Here is an 11944-nt window from a genome sequence, read left to right as displayed (position 1 = left end):
TTCATATATATATATATATATATATATATATATATATGCACTTGCCGAAATGGACGTATACATATATCAATATAGGGACCTAAACAAGCTCAACTTTTTAGGAGGTCCGTCTCATTTCATGTTTGTAAAATTGTCTTCTCTTATATTCTTTGTCAACGACGCTATGTCTCGTCTTATGTTCAATCGATTGTATCATGTTATTTGAGTATGAGATGTGGAACAATAAAATTAAATCAATCAAAGGTCAGCGAATAAAAAAAATACATGTGCCCGCTGAATCTAGTTACGCCTACCGCTCCTCTAAACTTACGTCTATATGAGGATTGTATTATATATTTGACATTACTACTGAACAATGCAAAAGACACATTCGAAATAATAACACACATAGGGAAACATAAAATGTGGCTATGCACATCATGTGATTTGTTTATTTTGTATTTCCACTAAGCTAATAATCATTATCAATCACTAATCATTCATGACATTAAAGTGAAAGAAATGATAACGTATTGAAATGTCAAAAGCACAATTAAGATATACAGTCATGTACGTGTAAAGGAAAAATTATTTACACATGTTCTGTAAAGAATGCAAGGGGCTGTTTCTTAATTTATCCAAACGGAAATAGATACACACATGCACACGCGGTTTTATTTGCCACTTAAACTTACATCAAAGAAGTAAAACCAGGAGAGCAAGAATTTAATTTGATGGTCTATAGGCTGACTTTAATTCACATGTAGCATTAACAAAAATTATGAAGAGTTACAACTTACAAGATTCCTTTTTTTCCAAATAGATGGATAGTATTACACACTGCATGATATTTCCAGATAAAGTACATGACTATGTACATGTATTGTATGCGCTGTAATCAATCATACCGAGAATATAGAGATTGCTGATTCAAATTAAAGATCTTTGATCAGCATTCAGTAATGTACACTGACAAGTGTGAGTCTTACTTCCAAAAGAGACTTGAGCGTGGCTGTTTTTACAGCTGAGGTTTCAGTGATTGTATGGATAGCTATACACAATACCATAAACACAGTAAATAGACTGTTAGACTGATTATGTATACAGAAGTCAAAGACAAAACAAGAACACACTGGCTGCATTCTTGGTTTAAAAAATATAGAAAAATCATTAAACAATATAAAAAAAAAAACTGAATCGGTTAAATCAAAACCAGTTGACCACAACATAATTATGTGCAAAAGATGTATTACTACATGCTACTACGGTATACTCTATTGGATAATGGGATTATACAGTTTCAATTTTCCCCAACATACGATCAAAGTGAAATGCACTCAATAATGTAATCTACACAAATAATATGCGCGATATATCAGGAAACTATTCTCCTGTTACAATGTACAATGGTTACAGTATGACGACAAAAAAGACCATGTGATACTCAGTACAGTAACCTATATTCGCATAGGAGGGAAATTCGTAAAATGCTATTCCAGTTTGTTAACGTATGTTGATAAACAGTCATGACTACGTTTGATTGAAATTCCTTACACGGGATCAAGTCCGTCATTGGAAGGCGTCCTGTGTGTTTCCATCCAGGGTATAATAAGGCACTTCATAGTCACGTCTTTGTCAAGCTATAAAAACACGTTCCTGCCCCTCCATCAGATATCGAATTTGCATTGACTGTATCACAGTGGCTACCATATAAAAATGGGTGAACAAACCACAGTGTATACTGCACATTAGTTGAATGTTAGCATCGTTCCCTCGTGGTGTCATCCTATATCGTAGAGGGAATTAGCTGGAGCACTCATGTTTAGATAATGAGCTTGGAGATTTCGTATATGTATTGGGGGAAATGTATTGAATTGCACTATCTACTTTTAATTCAGTCATTCCACTGTTCCCTAGTAAAATAATTGTTCTACATGACTATAATGGCACAAAAATCCGATTATTATGCATTTAATGATAAAATACGTTTGTATACGAATGATCATACAATGGCTATTTTACATGCTATCAACACAAAGCTATAACACACAGAATAGAAATCTATAATGCACTATACTACAAACGTGTAAAAAATATTCAATCAAGTACAACAACATACAAAAATTATGTTTCATAATTGTGTTCGGCTGAGATATTATTGACGTTTGATGCCATTCATCAACATTGTTTTTATTTACAATTTGGAATCATGCAAAAATACACTACAATAAGCCTCACGTGATGGTAGAAGTTAGGCTATGTGTTTACATTGGTTACATTGCTTAAAATCTGATTAAATAATGTTTCACCCTTATGAGGATTTTCACAAACCATTTTGACTCACAACCAGCAATTCACCAAATCAAAATTCGTTTACATTCTTCATTCTTTAATATACCTCGTTAACAACACACGGAGAGATATTTTCAGCATGATGTACAACAGCGCTAAAACATCAAATCACATCATACATCAAATTTAAGTCACATCATATTTACATAATGCAATTACAACATAGTCCTCACCTAAACAAGAAGGAAACAACAGCATTAATCATTATTTCACAAGCACACTTCTGTTTAAATTTCTAGTAAGAAAGTAAATAAGTGCAACGTTTCCATTCCTTCCTACAAATATAAATCTCTTCTCTAAAAAAGTTCATGTTAACGATTTCAAAAGTACAATGCATCATCTCTGATATTCTATCACACCCTGAAATATGAAATCTACACATACACCATGCAAATAAAACTATTTTATTGAATATGAACAAGAGAGCATTGCTAGCTATGTCTTTTTTACCAAATGAAGTCCGCATCAATCAGTCCTAATTCACAGACAATTCACATTTGCATTACGTCTTTCCTTTGTCCTCCCATTCGGCGGACTTCTATATTCAAACTCATATCGCTAAATGACCACAAATAGAAATGTGTTGAACGCCTAACGATGCATTATGTATCACAAGCTAGTAAATTATACAAAGAACAACATATTCATTCCATGTTACAATGGTGTTACGATTAGCTGCACTTTAGTGCTATTGCTCTGTTGTCATATTTTTCATGTTCATCATGTTATATATTTTCTCTCACCACATTCCCCCTTGCTGTCTAAAGAGAGAGGAAGTCATACAAATTCGATAACAAATTGCGTTCAAAACCTTAACAGAAAATTGTTCTATTTACACATTTTGATATAAAAATTACAAAATGTTTCCACTATACATGTATATGCAAGGGCGGCGCAGCCGTGGGGGCCGTGGGGGCTCGGGCCCCCACACTTTTTGTGCACCATACAAAGGAATACATAAGGTGTCATCACTTTTGGGCCCCCACACTTTTTTTCAACCCGGAAGTACGTAAGAGGCACTACAATGGGAGGGGAGAGAATGAGCTGAGGACCTTTTTTTTTTTTGCTTGTCAGCTGAAGAAACCCGAAGTGGACGGGTAGAGATGAGCTGAGGACCTTTTTTTTTTTTGCTTGTTAGCTCATGAAACCCGGAAGTGGGCCCCCACACTTTTGAAAACAGTGCGCCGGCCCTGATATGAGTATACCGACTAGACAATAAGAAGGTAATTACAACTTGCGGAAAGACCGCATTCCACCTTTCACTTCAATTTCAACTGATATATAGTCATTGCAGATTGATATCAGTTACTGAAATCTATTGTTTTCACTTTTGAATCATACAAAATACATTATATCAACATCATGAAAGTGGAAAACATATTCAAATAACCCTAGGCATAATCATGCTTACATTGTGTAGAAGAATGTGAAATTCTATGGGCTATAATTTCTCAGTGTTTGCTTATCAGCTTAGTGAGTCAGAACTTTAACCAAAATCTGTATATCACAATTTACAAGTGTCAGCCACATCACCAGTTTGACTTTATGAAATACACTGTCTAGTGCAAAAACCTACATTTACTTGCACCAAAGGGGGAGATATTCTACACATATTCAATGGTGTCTTTAACTTGACACATGTTCAGTTGTAACTATATAACATTATTTGCATAACAAAGAGAAATAGCAAAACATATTATACATGTACAAGTGACTCAAATAGACCATAATGAAATGATCTCCAATTCCATGCATAATGCATTAGACACTTTGGATTGACAGAGCAGCAGAGATGTGAGAGAGTCATTATTAACACAAACAGTGAGATTACGTACAGTGTACCTCCAATAATCACATGCAGCCACTTTCAATATCCATCCATTCATCCAAATAACACACAGTACAGTAATAAGTGCATTGAAATAAACATTTCTGTAGAAGTAGAGATATAGGTATATTGTAATGAATGATTGTTTATATATTGCGGCCATGACGCTTTTAGAAATTTACACCTATACTTAAGTATAAGTCTGAGTTTACTTTCAAATAACACTTGAGCATAGCTGTTTTAACTAGTGAGTTTTCAGTGATTGTATGAATAGCTATGTACAATACCATAAACGCAGTAAATAGACTGGTAGACTGATTATGTATACAGAAGTCATAGACAAAACAAGAACACATTGGCTACATTCTTGGTTTACAAAATATAGAGAAAGTCATAAAACAATAATATCACGGGAAAAATGATTCGGTTAATAATCAAAACCAGTTGACCACATCATATATGATCAAAAGATTTATTACTACGAGCTACTACGCTACATTCTCTTGAATAATGGGAGTATGCATTTTCATCGTTTTCACAACATACGATCAAAGTGACTACATGTATAAATGTACTCAATTTGTAATACCCAAATATGCGCGATACATATATAAGGACATAAAATCTCCTGTTACAATGAAAAATGGTTACAGAATGTCGATAAAAAGTGATAAATTCAGTCATATTCGCATACAAGGGAAATTCCTAAAATGCTAACCAGTTTGTTGAAGTATACTGATAAACAGTCATAATGAACGTGTTTGAGTTCAATTCTTTATACGGGATTAAGTCCGTCTTTGCAGGGCGTCCTGTGTGTTTCTTTCCGTGGCATAATAAGGCATGCACTTCATAGTCATGCGTTTGTCAAACTATCAAAACACCCTCCTGCCCCTCCATCAGATATCGAGCTTGAATTGATTGTATCACCATGGCTACTATAAAATAGTGGTTGAACAAACCATACACATTGGTTTAATATCCGCATCGTTCACTCATGGTGTCATCCCACACGTATATCGTAGAGATGCTACGAAGGTAATTAGCTGGAGCAGTCTTGTTTAATGAGCTTAGCGATTGCGTATTACTACATGTACTGGGAACATGTATTATTGAATTGCATTGTTTACTCTTGATTTAGTCATTCTACTGTTCCCTATTGAAATAATTATTACACATGACTATGACTGAAAAAAAAAACCGATTATAATGCGTTCAATGATAGAACTTTTATATACGAATGAGCATACAATGGCTATTTTAGATGCTATCAACACAAAGCGATGAACATGTAGAATAGAAATCTATAGTGTACTACTTTACAAACGTGTAGAAAATTATTCAATCAATTACAGCAATATATATACAAAAAGGATGTTTCATTCTGTTTTCGGCTGAGATATAATCATTGACATTTGATATCACTTATCAACATTGTTTTTGTTTACAATTTAGAATCATGTAAAATACACTACAATGAACCTCACGTGATGGAACAAGGTAGGCTAAGTTTACATTGGATACATTGCTTAAATTCATTTGATAATTGCTTACCCTTCTGACGATTTTCACAAAACACTTTAAATCATAACAAGTAATTTACCAAATCAAAATTCATTAATTTTTTTTTGATATACCTCTTAAACCTAGCAGACACACGGAGAGATATTTTCAGCATGATGTCCGATTGTTCTATAACATCAAACTACTCGTAACTTCACATTTACATAATATACAACACAGTCCTCGCCTGTACAAGAAGGAAATAAATTAATGCATTAGTCATTATTTCCATAACACATTCTGCTTAAATTTCTAGCAAGACTGTAATAAAGTGCAACGTTTCCATTCTATCCTTCAAATACAATTATCTTCTCTTGCTAAAATCTCATGGTGACGATTTGACGAGTACAATGCATCATCTCTGATATTCTATCACAGCCAGAAATATGAAATCTACGAAAAAAATATGAAAAAAGAGTGTTATTAAAAGAAAGCAAGAGGACATTACTATCTCTGGGTTTTACCAAATGAATTCAGGATCAGTCTGTCCTAGAAGTCACAAACACTTCACATTTGCATTACGTCTTTCCTGTGTCCTCCTATTCGGCGGACTTCTAAATTCAAACTCATATCGCTACATGATCACAAATAAAAATGTGTATACCGCTAAATGATACATGTATGTATCACAATCTGAAATTATACAAAGAAGAATAACTTAATACCATGTAACATTGGTGTTACGATCACCTCCACTTCAAGTTGGTATTATTGCCGCATACTTCCGAAAAGAGCATGTTTCACTTCTCAGCTCAGTTTTTACTGATACATATTCATTGCAGATTAATATCAGTTATTGATATTTTTAGTTTTGAATCATACAAAATACATTATATCAACATCATGAAAATGGAAAACCTATTCAAATTACCCTAGGCATATCATGCATACATTGTGTAGAATAATGTGAAATTCTACGGGCTATAATTTCTCAGTGTTTGCTTATCAGCTGAGTGAGTCAGAACTTTCAACAAAATCTTTAGATCACAATTTACAAGTGTCATCCACATCACCAGTTTGACTTTATAAAATACACTGTCTAGTGCAAAAACCTACATTTACTTGCACCAAAGGAGGAGATATTCTAAACATATTCAATGGTGTCTTTAACTTGACACAATACAATGTACAGTTGTAACTATATAACATTATTTGCATAACAAAGAGAAATAGCAAAACATATACATGTACTAGTGACTCAAATAGACCATAATGAAATGATCTCCAATTCCACACATAATGCATTAGACACTCTGGATTGACAAAGCAGCAGAGATGTGAGAGAGTCATTATTAACACAGACAGTGAGATGACGTGCAGTGTACCTCCAGTGATCAAATGCAGCCACTTTCAATATCCATCCATTCATCCAAATAACACACAGTACAGTAATAAGTGCACTGAAATAAACATTTCTGCAGAAGTAGAGATATAGGTATAATGAATGGTTGTTTATATATTGCGGTCATGATGCTTTTAGAAATTTACACCTATACTTGTGTAAACTTTAAGTACCAGCATGAACGCGTACGTGTATGATTTGATTATATCCAGTCATAGTTGTTTACTTTTTATTTAAAGAAGTACACAATCTTCAGACAAAAAATACACATTACCATTCTCCACAGAACAAAGCTAAGCTACAGAGTAAACTGAATGGTCGGAGTCTGAATGGTTGGAGTTTGCATTATATGCCAATAACAATATGTCACATGACAACACCTTTAAATGTCAAAAAAACCTAGCATATTCACAGAGTGAAAACTTATCAGATTACAATATAGTTTACAACCTGGCATGTAATATGTGCATTGCAAGTTCGTGTCGGATGTATACGAGAGAATAAAACAAAGTGTTCCATTTCAAACCTCCATCTACAGCTCTGCATTCAGACATTAACATGATCAACGTTAAAGTCTTATGACAATGAAACATGCAGCATTCAGCAATACCAACAAAAGGCTGTCAACTCACCTAAACTGGGATACTGCTTTCACAATGTTTCGTCCAAGCAGCATAATGTCAAATAGATTAAGATAGATTAAGAATCATAGGTGATGACCTCCTTTCAAACAGTAAACGTTGTGATTGCAGTTGATCACACTAAACACATGTATTTTTGATTTTTTTTTTTGTAGTCTCCAACAGATTTGGAATATTAAAATCATCAAGTGCTTACGATAAAGGAAATAGTTAATGATACTGTGAAACCATTGCACAGTGCAGCTAAAAGTGATATATATGTGTCGATTTGAAGAGTTTGTTTGCAAAAACCGATAAGTCCATTTTTGAAGATTTTGAAGTACGGTCTCTGTCATAAAGTACAAAATAATACCTTTTAAATGATATATTGTTCACTACATATAAAGGTATATATTTGAAGTTATGGTCAAAAGAAGCAAAAAATTTCCTATTATTCTGTTTATTTTTCTTGACCTTTCATCACAAATATCTCCATTTGACAAATTATGGACTTATCGGTTTTTGCTAACAAACTCTTCATTTACAATGATAAATTGGGCTTTTATTTTTCATTTCTTCATTTCAAAAGCTGAACAAACCTCCATAATGTGTGACTAAACAGAAAGGAAAATAATGAATAGAACGAAAAAAAAACCCTGTACATTTGCATGTAACTGGAAATTGTGAGATTATCAAATTCTCAGTTGTCTCAAGAATGTCTGAAATCATTTTCCCCTGAAAACATATGACACTATTAACATACACGGCCAGCGCCACGTTTTTTTGTTTGTTTTTTTGTAAGTGTTTGCGTGTGTGTGTGTGGGGGGGGGGGGGAGCAGTTTATCATTTCTGATGTCCCTTCCGGGTTTCATCAGCTAAGAAGAAAAAAAAAACTCGCACACACACACATAAAAAAAAAACCCCTGTAGTACAACTTTCTGTTCCCACTTCCTGGTTTCTTCATCTACCCGGTCCCCGGTTCCGCCGGCCCTGACACATTCCAAGTAACCATTATATTAATTGTCATGCTCAACACACATTATGAAACAGGGACCATACTTTCACCTAGGAGAATGAAACAATAACAAGAGTTCTGACAATTTACATAGGTCAGAGGTCAAGTCTGCTTCTGTGTTCAAAGAGAGCACAGCGGTGGCAATATCATGGAACCAAGTCAAACACCATTGCAGAAAAGCCGAACACAGAGTCTTGATTTGTCTTGGTTTGAATAATTCAACATCAAACCATCACATACAACATATAACTTGTTTTGAGCACATTTTGCTTTTCTTTGCTTTTTTTTTTTTTGCCGACATGAGACACATCGTCAACAAATGATTAACTGTAAACATATAAAACCACAATTGATAACAATCACACTGGGCAATGAAAATTTCCATAAAACAACTGATTATACACGCAATGATAGCACATACATTACAAAGAATATCTTTACATCTTAGGATACAATAATGCTCAAAAGCAATAAAGAAATAAAAGATTATGGCCAACATCGGATGCAGGATTGTCACAAGCTGCTGTATTACCAATCTTCACTTAGAGCAGCTGTAGAACGTCTGTCCGGTACAGCAATGTCCGTGGCAAGATTCTGTCTACGTCGTTGATTTTCACCATCACGACTACGGGAGCTCTGAAAGTTTGTATTCAAGCAAAATGAAAATGATTAGAGGTGTTTCAACATATAACAGTATGCACGTCTATAAAAACAACAACAAACAAACAAACTTGAAAGTCTGCATACAATTTGTAGCCTGTGGCGGATCCAAAGGGGCGCACCTGGCACGCTCCACCTCTGTGTTTGAGTAAAAAAAAAAATGAAATGAAACCCGGAAGTAGTATCAGATAAAACTGTTTGCGCCCCCAACCCCCACCCCCTTTTACGTAATGCCTGGATCCGCCCCTGTATAGCTGTCTTTCATCTCTGATTTCTTACCGTGAATTATATCTGAGATCGGAGCACAATATTGTATACAATTTCACCCACAATCTCCATTTTGTCTGGCAATCTTATTAGCAGAGTTTGCATTGGGGTTAAAATCAGAGACTGATGAACCCAAAGAGCTGAGTACTATTAAACGGACAATACAAAGAGATTTTAAATATGGTCTGCAGAGGGAAAGACTTAAGTCTTCTTTGAAAACCTATGACCTATTGAGGGCATTCAGGGATTTTTGCGAATTGTCTTTATGTGGATGCTTCATAGATCATACCTAAACCTAATGGTGAGCCCTGAATGATTTCTAGCGCGCGCACACACACACACACAAGGATTCGCTTGGTTACGTTAGAATTTAAACTGAATACAGCAGCACAAAGCAAACACAAAAATATTCTACATTTGTTTGATATCCCACTTGCACCTGTATTTTTCTGATGCAGTACTGAATTACATGGTGATGATAGTTAGTCTGCGACATCAACATTAGATGCAAAGCACCTGAATCATTGTATCCTGAAGTCTGACTTCTTAATCAATATTTATATTAATGCTGACACTTTTTACTCAGCAGTTACAGAAGACATTAAAAAAATCATTTGTATAAAGCTCTCTATGAATTTTTGTGACAACACTTTACAAAAAAAAAATAAATAAATAAAAAATCCTCAAATAGACCAAAGTTTTAGTTGGCACATGTCATGACTAAAACACTTTGTGCTTTTTTTTTCTTTTTTTTTTTACTGTATGAACAAGTAAACACCATGCACACACACAAACATGTAATTGAGTATCTGCATATAAGAACGACCCAAGTTCATGGAAGGCCATTTCGAGTAAACTTAAAAAAAAAAATAATATCTTTTCTATTTGTCCAATAATATTCTATTCAACTGTGATGGGAAGGCAACATTGTATAAACAAATTAGAACATATATAATTATGACAATTAGCATTTACATTAATTGTGGAGATGTCATTTCGTGCGATGGACTTGGGTCGTTCTTTGAATCATATACATGATAGGCTGCCATGAGATGAGAGAAGCGATGAGAGAGGGCGCTATAATATGAATGTAAAAATGACCCAAGTCCTGGACGTGGGTCATTCTTACATTCATATAAGATTTCACTCATTCATTTCAGGCACTTCCGGGGGTAATTAGGATGTATCATTCATACACAAGATGAGTCCTTGCATAAGCTACAATTTCCCCATGTCAAACTGAATTTGACCAAAAATTGCACTTGGGTCGTTCTTATATTTAGGTCTTCAATTGTATGCCTACACATTTACATTTAGGGAAGTGGTTATGTGAATATCTACATCAGTCTGCCTAAAGGACGCAGATATGATGGGGAAAATAGTTCGAGGATGATGATAAATACAGATTGCACAGAATTGCATTTGGTATGATACTACATCTACAGAGGGTATAGAAAAAAAAAAGTCACCTAGCTTTGGAGGGCTCCCGTTTCATAATTGTCACTAATCAAGAGTGCAGTGGTGGTTGTGAAGAAAGAAGAAGTCTTTCTCTTACCTGGTTATGTTGACAAATGCCTTGCGTGATTGAACACATGAACTTTAGAGACAACAATGACAAATTGCACTTTTCCAAGTTTGAGTGTCACATGAAGGAATAATGAAGTCTCCTTGATGAATAGATGAGATCTGTCAATAAAAGTGACCAAATTAACAGGCCGGCCTGTACGAATGCTGGTTTGTGTTTGGGGTTGTTCTAAACTTTTATGGTCCATAACCTCCACCATGGCCACCGTTGTGGATAACGTGGTCACTCTCACAAAGGCTAACTCATTATCCATTATCTATCTTCATATTTAAGACATGGTTTGTGCTGCAAGGTATAAGTTGAATAAGAACAGAGAAAAATGGACTGTGTTGGTTGGCCTAAGTGGGAGTAACAACGTTATTGGACAGGTGGCCATGTTAAAGGTTGTGGACCACAAAAATAAAAACATGTTGGAAGGAACACTAAACACAAACCTGCATTCGGACAGGCAGGCCTGTTTACTTGGTAACTTTCATTGACAGATCTCATCCATTCAGTGAGACTTGCATTGTTTCTTCATGTGACACTCAAACTTGGAAAAAGAGCAATTTGTCATTATTGGCTTTAAAGGTCATGTGCTCGTCATGCATGACATTTGTCAACATAGTTAGGTATCAATGGAAAGAGGAAGAATTCCTCTTTCCTCACAATTAACATTGTGCTCTCCATAGCTGACATGTATGAAATGGTAGCCATCCAAAGTTGGATTACCTTTTTTTATATACACATTAGCATA

This window comes from Diadema antillarum, unplaced genomic scaffold (assembly GCF_040938485.1).
Source record: "Diadema antillarum isolate AM-2024a unplaced genomic scaffold, OU_Dant_1.0 seq00000455_RagTag, whole genome shotgun sequence".
In the NCBI taxonomy this organism is placed as follows: Eukaryota; Metazoa; Echinodermata; class Echinoidea; order Diadematoida; family Diadematidae; genus Diadema; species Diadema antillarum.
Note: the sequence above shows the minus strand (reverse complement) of the source record.